The sequence below is a fragment of the Panicum virgatum genome, chromosome 4K (genome assembly GCF_016808335.1).
Source record: "Panicum virgatum strain AP13 chromosome 4K, P.virgatum_v5, whole genome shotgun sequence".
Taxonomy (NCBI): Eukaryota; Viridiplantae; Streptophyta; class Magnoliopsida; order Poales; family Poaceae; genus Panicum; species Panicum virgatum.
Genome location: NC_053139.1, coordinates 38,596,230 through 38,618,044, shown reverse-complemented (window position 1 = coordinate 38,618,044; position 21,815 = coordinate 38,596,230). Strand labels below are relative to the sequence as shown.

Below are 21,815 nucleotides of genomic sequence, written 5' to 3'. Positions count from 1 at the left end.
TTTGAGTGTAACGGCTAGTTTGGGGCCCCCTCTATAAATAGAGGGTGTGGACGGCCATTTGAGGTTGCTGAGCACCTTGGGGACTTGGTGTCCATGTGTGAGAGTGCTTGAGAGCCCTCTACTCACTCTAACTTGATAGTAATCATCCGATCGAGTGAGAGAGCGATTCTAGTGCGATTGCTTTGAGAGATTGCATCGAGTGGCACTAGGTGATCGTGTTGCAAGCCGGTGTGCTTGTTACTCTTGGAGGTTGCCACCTCCTAGACGGCTTGGTGGCAAGAGGCTCCGTTGAAGCCCGCAAGAAGATTGTGCGGTGCTCCGGAGAAGAGATTGTGAGGGGTATTGTGCTCACCCCGCGGGAGCCGCGAAGAGCAACTCTAGTTGAGCGAGACGTGAAGAGCAACAAGTGGTTCGGCCGGATCATGTGCTAGAGCTCGGTGTGAGCACTCCACGTGGGAGAGTGTGACTTGAGAGTCACCACTAGCAAGAGGATCGGCGGCAACCTTGGAGCTTGTCTCAACGGGGATTAGCTTGGTGGCAACCAAGTGAACCTCGGGATAAAAATTACCGTGTCAATTTTGTCTACTTTTCTCGGTGGTTTGCATTCTCCAAATCACAAGCCTTGTATTTACATTTTTCTATATCTTGTGCTTGTGTAGTTGCTCTGTAGTGTAACTAGTTAGCTTGTGTAGCTTAATTAGTTGCTCTTGCTTAGATTGTGTAGCTAAGCAAGTTGAGCTCTTGGATTTGGATTGTGTATCCTTGTCCTTGAGCATCTAGTGAGCTTAGGTTTGGCTTTGTGTTTTTGCTCATTAGAATTGTGTAGGAGCTCCACCGGTTTGTGAAGTACTAGTGCTTAGACTTGTGTGGCTTGGCATTAGAATTGTTAGGAGAGCTCTTGCTAGCTTGGCACTCCATTTGCTTTGTGTAGGATCTTTTTGGAAGTGCCTTAGAGTCATAGTTAGAGGGGTGAAGTCTTGGCTAAGCGAATATTTTCAATTCCGCTTAAGTTTCAGTTAGCCGGCACAATTAGTTTTAGAAAAGACTATTCACCCCCCCTCTAGTCCGCCATCTCGACCCTACACCTGCCTTCCCAGGCCACGCACGCACGCACGCCATGCCCAGGCAGTGCCAGGGCCAGCGGCGTGGCACGTCATTCATGCCGGCGGCGAGGCCGCTCGCCAACTGGGCTGGCACCTACACTATCTACGTGATGAGGAGAATCCCACCATGGGTTTTGTGCATGAGAAGGATCGGCCTGCCATGGCCAGCGGCGAGCTGCAGCTTCGGCCGGCGGCGAGGCTCGGGAACGAGCGCAGAAACAACGCGAATGTGGAAGAACGGGGAGATCATGAGCATCAACAGCTCACGTACCATCAATTTGAGCAGCTGGGCAATCGAAAAGGTGGCCGGAGGTGGGAGTTCGACGTCGAGGTGGATCTCGGGCGCACTGGATGCTGGCGGCCGGGGAATCCTCGATTCCCGGCGAGGTGGGGGTCGAGGCTGCAGTTGGAGGGGTTGGGGAGGAAGTTAGGGAGGTGGGCGAGCTTCGGGTGTGAGGGATTTGGAATCCATGGAGGATTGGTGGCCAGATTTTGGATCGCAAGAGTGGTCTGCTAGCTCTGTTCTTATGTCTAAAGGTAGAAAAAGAAGCTGAGCGAGAGTGGGAGAAGGAAAGGAGCTGAAGTTGGCTGGGGGAATGAATGAGGACGTCCAGGATGCCGACGATGGCTGGAAAAGAGGGGAGGACTCGCCTCTGGGCGGCTGGCACGTGGCGACGACCGAACCGGCGCTCAGTCTCGGCATGGGCGACGGCGGGTGGTGCCCGCCCGTTGGCTGCGGCCTCCCCTGAGCACGTACGCCCACCGTACCGAGGATGGCTGGCGTGTGGCGCTCGCACGCCGGCACCGACACGGGGCACGCCGCGATGCGTGCACTGCTCTCCTAAGCGGTGGCAAAACCGGTGTCACCGGTTTGACAAACCGGTAGGACCGGTTTCGACCAAGTCAAGCCAATTTGACTAAATTTTGGTTCAAGTTTGAATTTTCTAAATTGTGTTTAGTGATTGATGATCATCTATCCTGGAGGTGTTGCAGCCTCCCCCACTACAAGAAATCTCATCCCGAGATTTACGATGTGAATGCTAAATTGAAAAGAAAGTGAGGGTGATAGGTATCTTAACGAGCCTGTAGCAACTCGGGATATTTTGATTGAACAAACTCCTCCATTTCCCAAGTAGCTTCTCGCTCGGAGTGATTACTCCATTGAACTTTATAAAAGTAGCTGACTTGATTCCGAGTAATTCGAGTCTTGTGATCAACAATTTTTACAGGATGTTCAGGATAACCAAGGTCAGGTTCCAGCCGGAGGTTCTCCATATCAACTACCTTTGTTGGAACACGGAGGCAATTCTTGAGTTGAGAGACATGAAATATATTGTAAACCGCTGTTAGATGCGAAGGAAGTTCCAGGCGATATGCGACCGGTCCACATTGTTCAACAATAGAAAAAGGTCCAATGTATCGAGGTGCCAATTTTCCTCTCACGCCAAATCGTTGAACACCCTTCATTGGCGACACTCGAAGATAAACAGGATCACCAACTTGGAATACCAAAGGCCAGCGTCTCTTATCTGTATAGTTCTTTTGGCGGGATTGGGCAGCCTTGAGATTTACTTGTAGGAGGCGAACTTGTTCTTCTGCTTCATTAACCATATCAGGCCCAAAGAAATTTCTTTCACTGGCTTCTAACCAGTTCAATGGTGTTCTACATTTCCGCCCATACAATGCCTCAAAAGGAGCCATTTTGATGCTTTCTTAATAACTATTGTTATAAGCAAATTCAGCCAATGGCAGACATTCATCCCATTTCTCGCTATAAGATAATGCGCATGCTCTAAGCATATCTTCCTGAATTTGATTTATTCTCTCTGTCTGTCCATCGGTCTGAGGATGATAAGCAGAACTGTGAATGAACTGAGTACCAAGAGATGCATGCAGCTATTCTCCGAAACATGCAACAAATTGTGAGCCTCTATCAGATATAATGGTTTTAGGGATACCATGAAGGCTCATAATCCGTGCAATGTATAGCTCAGCATATTGGTGGGATTTATACCCTGTCATGACTAGAATAAAATGAGCGGACTTAGTGAGCTTAGTGAGGCGATCCACTACAACCCAAATGGAGTCATATCCTTTTGCAGTTTTGGGAAGTTCGACAATGAAATCCATACTAATATCTTCCTATTTTTTTGATGGAATAGCCAGCGGCTGAAGAAGACCAGCTGATCTCAAGTGGCTCGTTTTAACCCTTTTACAAATGTCGCACTCAGACACATATTTGGCGATTTCCCGCTTCATTCTTGTCCACCAAAATTATTGTTTGAGATCCTGATACATTTTGTTACTGCTAGGGTGAATGGAATACCTAGAGAGGTGAGCCTCATCAAGAATTTGTTTCCGAAGTTCCAACTCCTTAGGTATCACCAACCGGTTCTTAAACCATAACACACCCTCGTTATCCTGATGAAAACATGCAGCCTTTGGATCATTTTCCATGAGCCGTTGTCTAATCTTTTTCATGCCCACATTATCTTTCTGAGCAGCAACAATTTGATCTCGAAGTGTTCGAGTAAGGGTGATGTTAGCAAGAGTACCTTCAGACACAATAGCCAAATTCATCTTCTCCATTTCTTGGCACAAAGTTTCATATAAAACTGTAACTGAGACGCAACTGCAACTTGATTTGCGACTCAGTGCAACGGCAACAACATTTGCCTTGCCCGGGTGATAGTGAATCTCCATGTTATAATCTTTGATCAATTCTAACCACCGTCTCTGGCGCAAGCTCGCTCTGAGTGAAGATTATACTTAAGACTCTTGTTGTCTGAGTATATATGAACGGGATTACCCAGAAGATAATGGCGTCAGATCTTTAAAGCATGCACCACTGCTCCCAGTTCCAAGTCGTGAGTGGTATAATTCTCCTCATGTCGCCTGAGGGCTCTGGAAGCATAAGCAATCACCCGCCGATCTTGCATGAGGACGCAGCCCAGACCCGTACCTGATGCATCACAATAAACATCGAAGTGCGTTCACCCGTACCTTATCTCCGAAAATGAATTTGTATGCCATCTTTGACGGTCACGAAAAAAAACTCGCCATCTTTGACCAACCTTATCTCCAAATCCTTTGACCAAATGCATATGAGCCTTTTGCAAAAGTTGTAGCACTTAAAATTTTGTGCAGCGTTGCTGAGAAATGATGTAGATTCTGGTAACTTGGTCCGTCTGGAAGGAACGGAATGCTCGTGTTTTTAACAACACGGAGAAGACGGTTGATAGGTTGGTTGAGGAAACCAAGAATGAAGTTGTGCTGTCAGGCGGGTGCAAAACATCTAGCCGCTTTAGTTGTGAACCCAAGTAGTGAGTAATCTCTTTGCCTTTTTTTTTCCGGTGCGCCACCTATTTAGAACCTTTCTAAGTAGGTTTTTCATGTAAACTACTTTCTTCTTATTAAACTAATGGAAGAACACGAGAACCTCAAACTGCACGGACATTCAGTCCGAACCAATATAAATCTTGTGTCCTTTCTTGCATTGCCATCCGAGCCAGTAACATGTAGATAGATTTACTAGCCGGTGATACAGAACACCACACACATTTGCTCTATATACTCATTTAAATCAACTAATACAAGTTAATTATATCTACATAAACTTAAGTATCACATTTGAGTTCAAATGGTGTATAAATAAAAAAACTCCAACATTTTTTCATCTAAAAAATCTCAAATGTCTCTATTTCTAAACCATGGAACGAGCTACACAAGCAATATAAGAGATGAGGATCAAGTTTTTAACCTTTAGAGCAGTTGGGCATGAACTTCCCCATCCGAGCCAAGAACAGCAAGAACAATTGATCAACTAAATGGCTCGGGTAGGGGAGGAAGACGGGGATAAGGGTATGTGCGGGAGCTTTTGGTCCTGATTGGTGGCTCCAACCGGAACCAGTGGGCCAAGGGGTCATTGGACCCGGCGGACCGGGACCAAAGGCCCCTCCCCTCTCTCGGGCTCCTAGGTGTTGAACCCGGGATAAAATTCTACATTGGTTCCAGGTCAAATGGTGGTCGGGACAAATATAGGGGAATAAAGACATATTCTGTAATAGTGATAAATTCCGAGGAATATTCGAATTTTGAAATACTAAATTCGTTTCTAACCATTCCGTGATGGGCGAATTTCGGTGAAATTCGGACCATTTTGGTCGAATCCCGTGGCTTGACAAATCTAGGTTAGACAAATCTCACGCAGTAATGCTCGGTAGTACTCCTCTAGGCTTAGTTAATTTTTACTAGGGTTAATTTTTACTAGTACAGGGTACTGTAAAAAAAATTTAGGTTCGAGGCGAGGGGGCAAGGAATGAACAAGAAATTTCGATGGGATAAAAACTCTGGTTTGCTTGATTTAACAGAAGCTTCCCTCGTTCTTTGACTGCTTACCTGCACACCCTTTTAAAAGACGCAAGGAAATGTTTCAGAAGCTCGAACAGACCAGACCCACAAGGTAAGAGCTTCACCCTTTCATTAACATCACCATTTAAAGGATGGAGGGAGTACTACACTTTAGACTTTACTGCCTCCGTTTAAATTCCTGTCGTTCCCGACCGCCGGAATGAACTAAAAGTCAACTGGCTTCTCGTGTCTGAGTGTCATCATTTCTAAAACAAAGGTTTGAGCAGCTCATTTCAATGCTAATTTCGTTCCCCACTTTTCAACATGCAATGGAATGTACTTCAACTGTTAGCCTTTTTTCTGCAGCCAGCCAAGGCTACAATTAAAAAATTCAGTTCATACAAATTCAGAGCATATTATTCAAATTGAGCCATATCATTTCAGACAGTTAAACAAACACACATGTGAAGTTGTAAACATAACAAACACACCCAATCTTATACATGCTACATATTTTGTGACGGAATGTTGAAGCACTTTATTGGTGGGCTTCCAAAGCAAGTGCGTAGAGTTTCAGATCTAGAAGAAGTAGTCTCTTCGTACCGTATACGACTCAGGATCTGCACAGTCAATATAATGGTAAAAAAAATATTAGAAACATTATAAGCAACAGGCTCCCAGAACACAATGTATATCAGTATATGCCGAAATATAATCTATGAAGAAATGCAACACTAGTCAAAATACGGATGCGAGGGGAACTTACAGGAAGGGCTGACTAGGTCCACCGCGTTCCTGGAACCCTGCACAGCGAGCCTTGCTTGCATCATCGCAGCCTGAATTCTCATTTGCGCCGCACTTGCCTGATGTATCTGATCAACAACGGCGTCGGCGTCGTGGCCAGCGCCATTGCGGTTGTCGCCGGCGGTGGCCGCACACGACACGTGGGAGTCGACGTCGCACGCGGCGCAGCGGTAGTACCACCAGCGTGAGGTCGTGCTCCGGGTGCCGCGCGCTGCGCACGACCTGGGGCAGGCGCGCGCAGCGCGGGTGCATGTCGAACCCGCACGGCGGGCAGCGGTAGAGGAAGCTGCCCGCGGCGCAGCGCCCGGCGCAGACGTGCGCCGCGACGTCGCGGCGGGTCTGGACGAGCGCGAGCGGGTGCGCGTGGTGCGCCTCGGAGGTGAGCGCCTGCGGGTGACCGGCGCACGACTCGCGGATGCCGAAGTCGCAGCCGTAGGCGGGGCCGGACAGGTGCTCCCAGCACATGTCGCAGAGGAACGGCCCGACGTAGTGCCGCTTCACGAGCTCGTGCCCTGGGTGGGAGAAGTGGCTAATGAACCTCCCGTCCTGTGCAAGGCGAAGAATACTATAACCCCCTGTTCACTTGTTCCGGTCGAAACGGGAGTCGCCCTCTAAACCCGTTTCGATGCCCACGCAAGAGGCGAGAGACGACCGTGACAGTAGAGCGTTTCCACTTTCCACCCTAGGCTTGGATCCATGCTCAGCAGTCAGCACCCGCCCGCAGTTCATCGGAGGCCTTGGAGTGTGCATTCACCCGTACCTTATCTCCGAACATGAAATTGTCTGCCATCTTTGACCAACCTTATCTCCAAACCCTTTGACCAAATGCATATGTTGTAACACCCGTATTTTCAAATTAGGAGCCTAAATAAATTTAATTAGGTTTTCTGTAGGTTCGATAAGATTTTATTTATTTTATCTTGAATTTAGAGCATTTATCGCAAGCTTAAAATAAAATATTTAGCCATAAAAAGAAATATAAGGAAAATAGGTTTTGTTGCATTTCATGCTGCCTTTGCATCTTATTTTGTTTGCTGTTCAATCTAAATTCGAATCTTTGAATTTAAATTTGAATTGAAAGTGCTTGAATCTTTTTCTGAAAATGGAAAACTCTTTCCTTTCCCCTAAACCCTTTCCAGCCCAGCCCATCCCTCCTCCCTTTTCTTTTTCCCTTCCCTCCGGCCCGTTTCCCCGCCCCTGGCCCAATCCGGCCCAGCGCCCCCTCCCCTCCCTGCCTCACCGCCAGGAGGGCCCCGCCCGTCGGGACCGTCTCCCTCCCCCGACCGAGCCGGACTCAAGCTCGAGTCCGACCCGACCGCGCGCTGCCGCGCCCCCCTTGGGCCGCACGCCAAGGCCCGCGCCCCGCCCCTATAAAAGGAACCCAAGACCCCCCCTAGACCTCGCCAAACCCGCAGCCGCCGCCTTAGCCCTCGCTAACCCTAGCTCCCAGAGCCGCCGCCTTTGTCGAGTTCGGAGCTCGCCACCATTCCCCTCTGTTTCCTCGACGACATCGCTGCTCCGGAGCTTCGCTGTGGTGAGAGGAACCTCGCCGACCCCGTCTATTTTCCTATCTCGCCTTCTTGCCAGCGCATTAGCTTGCCGGAGTTTTCACTCCGCCATGCGCCGCCGCTAGCGCTGCTCCGGTCGTTGTCTCGCTGTCCAGATCCCCTAATCGAGTTCGCGACTTCGCGAACATGCTCCCCGACCCAAATCCGAGCCTAACCCAAGCCCAGATGGCCGTTTTGGTCTACTCTGGCCATCCCGCCGCCGCGCGCCGCCGCTTAGCTCATCGCCAGCCGCTCACGCCGCCGCCAGCCCGCCCCAAAGAACCCTAACCGTTGGATCTAAATCGAACTGCCCAAATTAGATCGGATCCAAGTCAACTAAGTTAGAAACCGGTCAACCGTGGTCTTTTTGCACATAAACCCCTCTGTTTTTTCAAAATTAACCCGCCGTCCACTGCTATTGAAAAGTATTTACGGAAAAGCCCTTTCTTTTATGTTTTAGTCCCCGAGTATAAGGTTTAATTAAGTTTTAGCCCTTAGATCTTGTTTTAGCTATAACTTTCTCGTTTTAGATCCGTTTTTGATGATTCTTGCGCTCACGCGATCGTTGCGACGAGTAGTATAGTTTAGTAACCTCTTTTTATACTATTTATGTTGTCTGGTGTACTGTTTCTTATTGTTTATACTTGTTTGTTTGTATGTGCGTGTGCGATGCGATAGACGATCCGCAGTTCGAGGAGCAGCAGCAAGATCAAGGCTTCGGAGGGCCGGACCAGCAGCAGTTTGAGGAAGGCAAGTGGACCCTTGATCATGTTTTTGACCCATGAAATCACCAAATCTATCACATTTACTTTTATGTACGTGCATGTGTCTATAATATGATGGGAACCGAGTTAAGGGCATGCATAGTATTGTTTACCTTATTCCTTGATCAACTTGGGTTTAATTTCATGTTGGGTAGCTATGCTAGTTGCTATACTTTGGGTTATGGTTGGTTAATGATGATACAAATGTTATACTTGTTTTTATCCCATGTTCATGATTCTTAATGTTGTTAATCAAGAGTATATGATTTAATTGGAACATGGAGAACCACCCAGGAAAACAGTGCAACCACAATACTATATGGCTCTGGTCTTGGCTAAGTAACTAGATGATCTATATGTCGTGCTGGGGCGTTTGATTGGTGGATTTTTCGGGTTATCGTGCTTTGAGGAGCGGGTGAAGGAAGCTTCGTCTTCCGAGGCACCGCAGAAAAAGGGACCAGTGCGTACATATAGTGATTCTTTGGAAAAGCCTCGTAGTGAATCTCTAGCCACTCACCAAAGGAAGTGTTTAAGGGCCTTGCAAACCCGGGCGACATGGGAAACACGAATTGTGGGTAAAGTGTACAACCTCTGCAGAGTTAAAACTAACCGGTTAGCCATGCTCACGGTCAAGAGCGGCTTGGACCCTCACATGATAATTGAACTTGAAGTTGATCTAAATCGATGCTCTAATTTATGGTTAATTGTTGTTTACCTCTATATATATGTTTATCTTATGAGTTTAATGGTATATACTTATATCTAGTTAATGCTTGCTAATAAAATTTGATCAACTAAAATTGCTGAGTGCAGTTAAATCGTGTCAGCTATTCATTGAATTAGCCTTGCATATATTATAGTTGTTTCCCTGCCACTTGTTGAGTACCAACCATAAATGTACTCACCCTTGCATACTTGCTGCTCAGACCATAATAACAACTGTCCGGAGTTTCCAGAAGACTTCGAGGATTTCTAGGCGTATGTCTCCCAGTCATCTGCCTGTGCTGAAGAAGATTCCGCTGCTACTCTATAGACGTTTATTTATTCGGTTAAGACATTCGGTTTTGTAATAAAGTTACTTAATACTCTCTTTATGCTTGCACTCGTTGTGATATTCACTTTATGGTTAATCATATGTGTGAAAACTGATCCTGCCGCACATATGAGATGCATTCGGTTTGCCTTCATAAACCGGATGTGACATATGCGCCTTTTGCAGAAGTTGTAGCACTTGAAATTTTGAGCAACGTTGCTGAAGAATGATGTACAAGTGCCAAGGAATGACGTATAGACGTGCTAAGGAGATGCCCCTTCTACCGCAGAGAAATTGCTGAACAAGACCAGGCGTCGATTCTGATGCAAATTGCATGGATGGGGATGGCAATCTGATATGCTCAAGATCTGGGTGGTTCGGCTGATCAGGATCAACCTGCCTTACTGGTAACCTGGTGGATGCTTAGTTTCTTAATAGAAAGTCTCTCTCTCTCTCTCTCTCTCTCTCTCTCTCTCTCTCTCTCTCTCTCTCTGCGGTAGTAGAGGGGTGGCCGGTCCTTACTGTCCTGCGTGCTCTGTTACAGATGTTGTATGAAACATCAAGCAGCCTTAGTTACAGAACTGTTGGTGTTGCTTTTCGTTTTGCGGATGCTATGGTTTAAAAGACAGGTAGTAACGTTGTTGCTTTGACCGGTGAAGAAATTCAGGCAAGGCCCTGCTGTTGCAATGTTGCCATGTTGGTCAAATGTTTTGGAGCAGGGATTTCGACAGGGGAATCGTGATAGTTGCAACCTGCAGATTGCTAAATGTGTCTCTTTTTACATAACCTGCAGACAGCAAAACGTTGCACCTTGTTTTTTTAGGGGGAAACGTTGCATTTTTTTTTTGAGAAACCGGGATTTTATTTCACACATAATTCTGATGTTTTACATCCCAACGCTTACAAAGGCACCCTTGAGAAATACAAAAAATACAACCACATCCTTGCAAGCTTTTCCCGGATGTCCTCGTCGCCGACGGCCGGAACAGTCTCGTTGAAGTCGACCATCCTCCCGACGAAAAAACACAGATTTTGAGCGGCACCCAGAGCGGTACACCGGCAAAACCGACGCACACTTTACTCGCTGAACGAGCGGGCCTAACAAGATGGCCAAAGGCCATCACATCGCCGGAGAACTGGATATCTGACACCTCAGCAGTTGACAGCCCCAGTTCGCCAGACAACAATACACACCGAAGGGGAAGTAAACCACCAGAAGAGGTGGGAAGAGGAAACCAACCCAATTTCACAAGTTGGTAGAAAACAAACCTCACGCCATCGCCGCAGACAAGGATAGGGAAGCCATCGGAGATGTCGCAGAAGGCCACGCCGAAACTGAAGCCCTCCCCAACACCCTCACGTCGTCGTCCTCTGGAAGCAGCTCGACGCAGGTAGAAGAACCCACATAACCGCAGCCGTCTGGGTAGACCTATCCCTAACCTACTCAAACTAAGCCTAGTAGTATAGAGTATATATACCGGACGGCCAAATCGAAGGCTCCCCCATCCTCCAGCGCCGGTGAAGCCGCTGGAGATGCGAAGAGCCCGCCGATTTGGCCGCCGGAACGGGAATCGCCTTCGATTCGCCCTGTTGGAACTGTCGCAAGGGGAAAGCGAAGGGATAAGCACAGCTTTTGGGAAACGTTGAATCTTGTTGGTGTGCTCGGTGAACACACACGACAGTAGTAGTGGTGGGCCTGGTGTGGTTTTTTTGGGCCTAGTGTGTGGGTCGGAGTCGACTTCTCCGGCGGCCCAGACGGCCAGACTAGCGAGCGTCATGGGCCTTGCCCCTGCCTGGAATAGAACTGTCAGTTAGATTTGGACCATAGCATAGCCCGCTCGGATTTTCTCCATTTCTTTGTGCTGGTGCCGAGATCGATCCGCGCCGTTCTCGGTTTGGACGAGAATACGGTTGGGCACTTAGCCGCTCAAATCCTTTTTTTAGTGAACGGTAAGAAATTTACCGTAATTTTATTAGAAGAATAAAAAATAAAGAGGTACAAACAACTTTAAACCGCAAAACACAACTGAAAAACCAAGCCTACTAAGAAAACCCAAAAAAGCAGCAAAAACAACTATGCTATAGGTCAAGTGTTCCTTCTTAGACCAGTGGCCGCTCGATGAAGATGAAAATCTTCTTCTTTGATAAGGTACGTCACATTTACAACTTTGGACTCTTGTTGATGAAGATGAAAATCTTCTTTGGTACGCCATATTTACAACCTTGGACTCTTGTTGAAAAATTCATCCATTGCACTTTTTCTAGATATTCCGTCAAAAATACAATATTAGATCACCAAAAATACAACATTAGCTGCCCAAATCCTTTCCGTCCTGATTTCTCATACCTATTCACGCAGATCTGCAAGGTAGTGTCAGCAAGGAGGCCATTCTTCGGGAGTTGCGGAAATTGCGAGTTGCTCCAATCTGCCAACGCCGCCACCCCTACTTCCCACCTGATTTGGTCCCCAATATCGCGAGGTGGCTTACGAGCCTGCAGGACTTCTTCGCCCTCCGCGTGGTGACGCAAGTTTTCAATCAATACACGGGAGCATTCAAGCGTGTGGATCGCAAACAGACTGAAGGACGATGAGACCGCGCAAACCGATCATACCAGTTTTCTAGAGTTTCGTCTGAATAGTTGTCTCAATGGGTAACTATGACGCTTGCGTGGTAAATAACAGCGAGGTTTTATGAGCAAACCAGCAAAGGATAACCAACACATTTACATGACGAAGAACAACTAGTTTAGGAGCAAACTAACAAAGCCATCGAAGCTATCAGCCGGGAGGGACCCGTCAGGGCGTGAACGTCACCGGGCGTGCCATATGTTGACCAGCAAGCCTTAGGATGCCATCTATGCTCATGGAGATCTAGACGAATAGCATGGAGAGGTTAGAAAGAGAGAATTATGGTTTAGAAGATAAAAAATAAATGTATAGTTGATTTGTTCGATTGAGTGTATCTCAATCGGCCATAGCCCTTTATATTTATAGAGTGGAAAGGTCTATACCCATTATGAATCAAAACTCTTAAAAATTCTATGCCAAAATATGAAAATGCAATTCCTAACTCAGATTAGATTGTTCTGAACTGTCTATCCGGTCCTCCAATTGATCCGACCGCCCCTGAACGTTGTGATCACCCCTGGACCGGCTCTTGTTGTGATGCAGCTGTGGTTTGAATTGCTTGTTGTTTTGTTTAGCATGGAGGAAGTAATTTAAGTTTTAAGTTTGGAGTTTTTGTTGTTCCTCTTTTGCTTGTCTTCTATTCTTGTGCAGAGTTCTTGGCATCAGCTGTGGTTTGAATTGCTCGTCGTTTTGTTTAGCGTGGAGGAAGTAATTTAAGTTTTAAGTTTGGAGTTTTCGTTGTTTCTCTTTTGCTTTCTGTCTGGCGAAAGGTTGGGCGGCCGAGTTGATTAGCCCAGTTCGGTAGTGTCGCTCCCACGAGGTCGTGAGTTCGAATTCTAGCTGGAACGAATTTTCTCTCGTGAGTAAAAAATCCCCTCGTCCCTCCTTCTACCGCTCCTTCTGGACCAAGATCGAGCCGGCAGTCCTCAACCTCTTTGCTGCCTTCCATGATGGCTCTCTGGACCTAGATGCTCTCAACCGTGCCCATCTTGTGCTCCTGCCAAAAAAAGAAGCTGCACGCACCCCGATGCTTTCCGCCCTATTTCCCTTCAAAACTGTCCCATGAAGCTCTTCACCAAAGTGATGGCAAACCGTGTCCGACCTTACATTACTTCTCTTGTGGATGGCGACCAGACCGGGTTCGTCCATGGCAGGAACATCGCCGAGAACTATGTCTACGCCGCTGACCTCCTTGCTTGCTGTCACAAAAGGAAAATTCCCACGGTTGCCTTGAAATTGGATTTTCGCAAAGCCTTTGACTCCGTCCCTTGGGACAGTCTCCTTGCTATTCTCGAGACCAGGGGCTTCGACTCCAAATGGATTGGCTGGATTTCTACCATTCTTAACACGGGGAAAACTAGCATCCTCCTTAACGGGGTGCCTGGGCGCTGGTTCAGCTATCGGCGCGGGCTTCGGCAAGGCGACCCCCTCTCGCCCTTCCTTTTCATTGTTGTGGCTGACGTCCTACAACGCCTTGCCTTTGACTGCGATGATCTTCGCCACCCGATTGTCCCTGACCTCTCTTGTCCTGTACTACAATACGCCGATGATACTCTCATTCTAGTTCCTGCCACAATGACGGCCATCCAAGCTCTCCACGGCGTCCTCTCTGCTTTCTCGATTGCGACCGGCCTGACAATTAATTTTCACAAGTCCACCTTTGTGCCTCTTCATGTGGATGCGGCCGTGGCGAATTCTCTTGCCTCGGTGCTGGGCTGCTCTCTGTCTTCCTTCCCCAGACTTATTTGGGGCTTCCTCTCTCGCCTACTCGGCTTTTGGTTTCTGACTACGCTCTCCTCATTGCTGCTTTTGACAAGTATCTTTCCGGGTGGCGCGCCCGGCTCCTCTCTGCTGGAGGTCGGCTTGTTCTTACGAATGCTGTTCTCAGCAGTCTGGCTGTTTACTATATGTGCTCCCTCAAGCTGCCTACAACTGTCCTTGAAATGTTAGATAGCCGGCGTCGTGCCTTCCTTTGGACAGGCGAGGATCGCTGCTCCGGGGCTAAGAGCTTGGTGGCGTGCAGGGGCGGAGGGCCTGTTATGGCCCAGTATGGCGAGCGCCATACCTAAGCCCAGGCCCAAATTTTTTTTTCTCCCCCCGCTACGTTCCGCCCGCCGCCCGCCCCACAGCCGCCTCTGCGCCGCGGCCGGACCCCTACGCCTCCGCGCCCCGGGGTCTCCATTCCCGTCGTCGACCTCTCCCTCCCCGCGCCCCTCGCCGCCGCCGAGGCCGCCCGCAGCTGGGGCTTCTTCCACCTGGTCAACCACCACCGGGCCCTCGGCGTCCCCGAGGAGCACCCCGCGCTGGCGCTCGCCGCCGTGCGCGCCTTCAACGAGCTCCCCGCCGCCGAGCGCGCCGCGCCATGCCCGGCGGGGTCTCCTACTCCTCCAACGTCAACCTGTTTCGGGGCCCCGCCGCGAGCTGGCGCGACACCATCCAGATAGCGTTCGGGCCCGAGAGGCCCGACCCGGCGGCCGGCGCGCATCCCAGCCGTCTGCCGCGACGAGGCCATCGAGTGGGATGCGCACGCTACCGCCGTGGGGCGCGCCCTGCTGGGGCTCCTCTCCGAGGGGCTTGGGCTCGGCCGCTCGGGCCCACGAGGCTGGAGGAGGCTTCGTGCCTCGAGGGTAAGGTCAGGGACTGCCACTACTACCCGGTGTGCCCCGAGCCCGAGCGCACCATGGGCCTCGTTTCGCACACAGACCCCGGCGTGCTCACCGTCCTCGCACAGGATTGTGCGGGTGGCCTGCAGGTGAAGCAAAGTAGCAAACCGATGACGACGAGACGAGCTACTGGGTGGATGTGAAGCCTGTGCCCGGTACGTTTGTAATCAACGTTGGGGACCTCTTGCAGGTACAATCAGATTGTTGTTACTTTGAAAGTAGCCAATTAATCCAACTGCAACCCGTATGATCAGAATCAAGTCATATCTGAAGTATCTGAATTCGGTCCTCTGCCAATTCAGTTCAATTTGTACCATTAACTCTTTGTGGGCTCTAAGTACTTCAAATAAGTTCACTTCACATCACTCAAAAACTCCAATGTTCTAAATACTTCAGTTCTTGTACTGCTTTTAAGCATTCAAACGGCAAAAGTACACCATTGCTGGTTACACTTACTTCTTGGCCAAATCATGGAAGTAAAATAGTTGTTACAGCCTTGCCTGTTGGATTGTTGGAACATATTGCTCCATAGTATGCAACTCTAGTATTACTTGGCCTGTTTAAATACTTGATATTTCGATTTCTGACAGAAACCATGTATAGAAATGCTGGTTAGCTTCCAAGCAAAAACTCAGAACATAAAGCTCTAGACATTGGTCTTTGATTTGACCACAACTCCACAACTATGCATAGGTAACTCAGTGTCTGTCATGCTGGCATGAGTTATACAAATATACCAATTCACACATCGCAATCCACCATTTAGTGTGGTAAAGCTTTGTGGACCAGCTTTAGTTAGGATGGCATCATCTTATCTAACTACTCTTTTTCATCTTATCTTTTCATCAGATCATGTCTAATAATAAGTACAAGATGTCTAATGGTTGGCTTAATGACTTAATGGTTGTGTATATTGAGAGGGAGATATTTAAAGGAATTGATATTGAATCTATCAAAAAGTCATTTCAAAAGAAGAAAGATATGAATATGAAATTGCCAAAGTATCCTAGACGCAACTAATAAATTTATCGGTATAACTCTATACTCTAATTGTATATCTCGTATTATATTTAATATTTTTACTCTAATGTTTCACTACTAATTGATATTTTCTCATTGTTTCACAGCTTATTTTGGTCCAATTGTTGATTTGATGAGTACTCTACATATTTTTCTTTATTTAAGGTACTTCTGAACGATGTTCTTGTTATGAACTTTTATTTCCGTATAATATATGACTATAGTCTATAAATACACCGCCACACCTAAATTTTCGGTAGTCCTCCGCCACTGGTGGCGTGGGACAGCGTCTGCTACCCATTTGTCGAAGGGGGCCTCGGGATCAAGGATCTTGAATGTCAAAATCACTGTCTGCTCATGAAATTTGTGCACAAGTTCCTCTCCCCGTGCTCCCCTCCCTGGAAAGTTTGGGTGCAACGGATGTACCCAAATATTTTCCGTCACCGGCCTGACAGCTTCCTTGCACGGCTCATATACGACGAGCTCCCCCATTATGCTCCATCACCTCCGTGCAGCTTGGGCGTGGCGACACCACTGCTTTTTGGCTTGATCACTGGGTTGGCGCTGGCCCCTTGTTCTCTTCCTTTCCAGCTCTTTTTTCGCACTGCACCTTCCCTGGCTGCTTTGTCGATTCTGTTCTTGGTCATGGCTTCAATCTGGGCTTGTGGCCCCGTCTAACCAATGCTGCTGCAACAGAGCTTGCCGACATCCGCCGCCTCACTTCTCACATCTCCCTACCTGATACTCCGGACGGCCGCCTTCTTGCATCCTCCCCACCCCTGCCATACAACAGTCGCACTGCATACTCCTTGCTCCGCTCCACCGGGTCTCTTCTCCCGGCTGCGAGTACAATCTGGTCTTGCGCTCTCCCCTCCAAAGTCAGTTTTTTCTCCTGGCTTCTCCTCCGTGGGCGGCTGAATACCAGGGCCGCCCTGTACCACAAGAACATCCGGACCATAGATGAGTCTGACTGTGAGCGATGTGCCCATGAGCTTGAGACCGACGCTCACATCTTTGTTCACTGCCCTGCGGCGTCTCGGCTTTGGTCTACTCTTGGGATCCACACAAATGAGCATTGCTTTCGTACCCCGTGGGAATATCCTTGCCCCGATGGTCTTCCTCCTAACACTTGGGTAGAGGTTGTGCTCCTGTTAACTCGTCGTGTTTGGCTGTCCCGAAATGCTTTGATTTTCGACCATAAGGATGAAAACTGGGAACAGACGCTGCGGGGCGCCCTTCAAGACATCAACCTCTGGCAATGCCGCTTCAAGAAGCGTCAACCTGAGATGGAGGCCTGGAAGCTTTTCATTCAAAGTTTTTTGTAATCACTCTGATGTACCCTCCCCTCCCTCCCGTTTTTTCTCTCCCCTCCAAAATTTTTGTAGCACCCCTGGGATACCGGGGAGCACTTGTATGGCTGAACTTTGCCTATTCGATTAATTGAGTAGGCGGGACCCCCCCCCCCCGAATTATTCGAAAAAAAGTAAAAAATCTCCTCGTTGTGCTCGCCGCAAGGCTGGACCCTCTCGAACATAGATCAGAATTTGAAAGTTTTTCCGCGACCGGATAATGCTGCAGTTGCTTCCTTTTAATGTAAAACGATAGGGTCCATTCACCCCAGCCGCGTTTTTTTCTCTGTTGTTGTGCAGGAGTTCTTGACGTCGGGGAGGGGGCTCGAGCACACCGCCACGCGCAGCGACGCCGTTGACCAAGTACCGCAGCAGCGCAGCGGGCCAGCTGGTCCAAGCAAGCAGGAGTCCAGGCGAGCACGCGTCCGGCGACCCGAACACGGCAGCCAGCCGAGCGCCTGCACGTGCTAAAAAAAACCGAGCGACTGCTGCAGCAGGACGCAGTAGAGCAAATATGTTTTTCATAGAAGTATTTGGGGTCAAAATGTTTCATTTTTAGAATACGTTTCTCAGCATAATTTCAAACACGGTCAACAAAATGGTGAATGAAGATGTTTTTAAATTTCTTTGTTAAAACGGTTTGACATAATTCTTTTAATAATAGATGACGTACTTCCTGCTTCAGACATATCCTCTCTCCGGAATACATCAGATCATAATAATTATTACAGAAAGTAAGACCGCTACAACGTTAGGCAAAAGTTCCAAGAAACAGGTATGTAAGACACTAAAATAAAAAAAAACTAGCAAGGTCGCCCGCGCAAATAGCGCGGGTAACTAGTTTTTTTTTCACACTAAAATTTAGGTTTTTCACTTAAAAGAAAATTTATATAAGATTTTTTTTAGTTATTTCATTGTCATTATTGTTTTAATGTCATTGTTTTGTTAAGTGACCCAGACCAAGACATTCTCTCTTCTTATCATCATATTATATGGTTTGGAACATGAATTCATTTTTCAGGATAAAGGGTATGTACTTATGTAGAAACATATTTTTTGGGTTATTGAACTTAATATAACTTTTTCCTTGAACTTTATTTTGTTTCTCCTCTTGTTTCCATACAAATTAGGGTTGCTTCAATTCTATTCAACACAGATTTTAATTGCCACCAGGGGGGGGTCTGAGTTGCAATATCCATATATGGATCCAATCTATTTTTTAATCTTCTATACGTCATCTATTCTTCTAAAAGATTAAATAGTTATAACACAAACCTACTATTATCGATGATGTTCATTTTTCTATTTATTCATCATTTAATGTGGTAATAGCTAGTTTTTTTTCTAGATGAACACACTACTACAGATCGGGCCATTTGTCCCGGTTCCAAAGGGCTATTTGTCCCGGTTTTGGAACCGGGATTCGGCCGCCGGGACAAAAGCCCCTTGTCCCGGGTGGTAGAACCGGGACAAAATGTTTCTCACGCTAAAAAATCTTTGCGCCCTGCGGGATTCGAACACAAGACCTATTGCCTAGCGCATGGCTTCCTTGCCAACTGACCTAAGTAGTATATGTGACTCAGTAAAGAATAACTCCATTTTGAACTATCACGTGGAGGGGTCTTTTGTCCGGGTTGGCAACACCAACCGGGACAAAAGGGTCCTTTTGTCCGGGTTGGTACCACCAACCGGGATAAAATGGTCACCCTTTTTGTCCGGGTTGGTGTTAACAACCGGGATAAAAGGGCTGGGGCCTTTTTATCCCGGGTGGAGCCACCAACCAGGACAAAAGGGAAACTTTTTGTCCGGGTTGGTACCTCCAACCGGGACAAAAGACCCCTGTCCCCCCTGGCCCGGCTAGCCTTTGGACCCGGGACAAAAGCACCTATTGTCCCGGGCCCAAAAGCAACCGGGACAAATGGCCTAGAACAAAGGCATATTCTGTAGTAGTGACATGTAGCTTAATAGTTTTATTATAAAATCTATCTACTAAATAAATTGACATGAATACTAAAAATATATATTTTTTCAATTGACGTGGTAGCCTATTATTAGTGAAAATAATAAAGTTCTCCATGGGCTCTTAATTTAAATAATTTGCTTCTAATATCAATGAAAATTTCTCTTAATTTTATTTCTCAAGTATTTAGTTATAGTATTTGACTTTGACTACTTCTTTGACTATTTTTCTAAATTCATAAAGAATATTACTATTTTCCCTATTAATTTAATTTAATTTAACACTATTCATCTACACGACCATTTAGCCCATTTACATGTCGTTTAAACTCTAATCAGTGACTAACCTTGCTCGTTATATCAGCCATTTATTCCGTTTAATAGCTATTTAATCTGTTTAAATGGTCATTTAGTCCAAATAAATAGCTAAATGGTAGATGATTGTTTAGCATTTACCGTTTATGTGCTAAAACTGAATATCAGTTTAGTTATGATTACAGAAGTAATAATTTGCTTCCCAATCTCAGTGGAAGTCGAAATATATATAAATCATATTAGATTGGAGTTTTGTCATCTATTAATTTTTTATTTACAATTCTGACTTTTGCTATTACTAATCATACTTGACATAGATTATTTCGGTTAATATAGATCATTAAATAATGCAACACTGCATTCTATTATTATTATTATTTGTTCAACTACCCACCGTTAAGATGAAAATTTAGAGCACCCTGCCAATTTTATGAACACCAATTCATTTAGACGCTAATTTTATGGGGCTCTAATATTTTGATTATTATATATAGCATACTATTCACCTCGGTGCCCTCGCCTCTTGTAACGTCAATATTTGTATGGGTACTATATTATTTTTGTCCACTTGTTTTACCTTATTATTTTGGAGTTCCTAGACTTGTACCTATTTATCTAATATTTTTTATTTTACAATGAAAATGTCTCATAATCAGGATAAGTTAGAAAATTAAAATTCTTCTGCTTAGATTAGGACATACTCTAATCAGTATCTTTATGCTACCTGATGTGCTTTCTCTTACCACCACTCAAGTTTAGCACCTTTATTTTCTGCTTGTGCCCAACGATTAGCACTTAGAGCATCTCCCGCAGATTATTCATATCTTGTAACAAAAAAACTTCGTCTCTTTGTAATCAATAACTATTTTTATGTTTTTTGTGATGGTTGCAAACTACCAAAATTTAATGACTGGTGGAGGATACAGTAGAGAGATAAATAATGACGTTTATTTATGTAAACCCGAGGTGTGTTTTGGTTATCATAAAGAAAATTTGATAATAAAGTAATCTATTGAAACATCTCCAACCAACCAAAAAACTATTTTTTAGTATTAGGGAGAGATATGAGTAATTTGCTAGAGATGCTCTTATACCCACGAGCTACTACCATCATTATGACATTATTGCTCCTTCTCCCTATCACCACGCCCACCATGTGTCCATATCCAATGATCAATGGCACGAACACATAATTATGGACCACCTCCTTAGCTTAAAGTAGTTCATACTTTCTCTTCTGGTTTTAGCATCCCACTTCTATATAGACCTAATTATTGGTTGGGTTGGATTAGACAAAAAATAGGCATCACTTTTCCTTTAGTCTGAATCCTAATCGATCGACAGGCTAGGCATTATGGCATCAGTGTGGCTCGACATGTGCTCGGGTTGGGCTGGGTTTAGTCAGGTTAGGTAAAACTGAACTTTTCGTGCATATAGTTTTTGGATTGGCTCTAGTTTTTCATAATTTGGTCAGAAAACCTTGGCACATGTGTGATCTGGTTTTTATGGTGTGCTACAAATCTCAGCCAAGCCTATGTACAATACATTGACCGGGTTGGGTATTTTGGAGTGGGTTGGATTGTGTTTGTCAGGTCAGATGGCTCTTGATCAAGTCTACTCCCATACAGTGATTCTGAATTTTTCTGTGGCTGGAAAACCAAGTTGTCTTCTTTTAACTCTTGGCTAATTCTTAAAAAATAAAAGCATCTTCCAGTGCTCTTGCAAATTCATTCATTCATTTTTTGACTTATGTATTTTTTTTGCCTCGTGCATGTCTAGCTCTAGGGAATCTGTGCACATCACGTAGTTGCATTTACGTACTACGTGACCAAAATTGAGGTTATTCTACAATATCTCAATTGGGTATATGCATGCCTTTCTATTTTTATGTGCTAAAGAGACGGGATTTAGTTTGGTATGGTAAAGTGAATTTGGACGCCCGAACACTTCTGTCTCCTTATGTAGAATCTGAATAGGATTGCTAGTTTTTGTTTAATTTAATTTTTAATTCCAAATTCAGCTACTTAGTAATTGTATTCGGCAAGGACTCTTTGGGCTATTTTGGATCGTTAGATCTTCATAAAATTCAACGGTGCAAATTCTTTTAACACTGTTGTATTAAGATAATAGATCTTTTTCTAACCTAAGTAATTAAACAATGGTTTAAAATGGACTTGTACAAAAATGAATTCTCATCAGGCCATCAAAAGAGAAATCTTACAAACTCGTACAAGACAGCAGCAGTGCTATAAACTCTTATAGTCTTTTTGAACGTACGC

The 21,815-nt window shown here is 46.0% G+C and overlaps 2 pseudogenes; one reads left to right on the top strand and one right to left on the bottom strand.

Moving 5' to 3' along the window:
* Positions 1 to 5,910: 5,910 nt before the first annotated feature.
* Positions 5,911 to 7,047, bottom strand: LOC120702195 (annotated as a pseudogene).
* Positions 7,048 to 13,805: 6,758 nt separating this feature from the next.
* LOC120702193 lies at positions 13,806 to 16,147 on the top strand (annotated as a pseudogene).
* Positions 16,148 to 21,815: the final 5,668 nt, after the last annotated feature.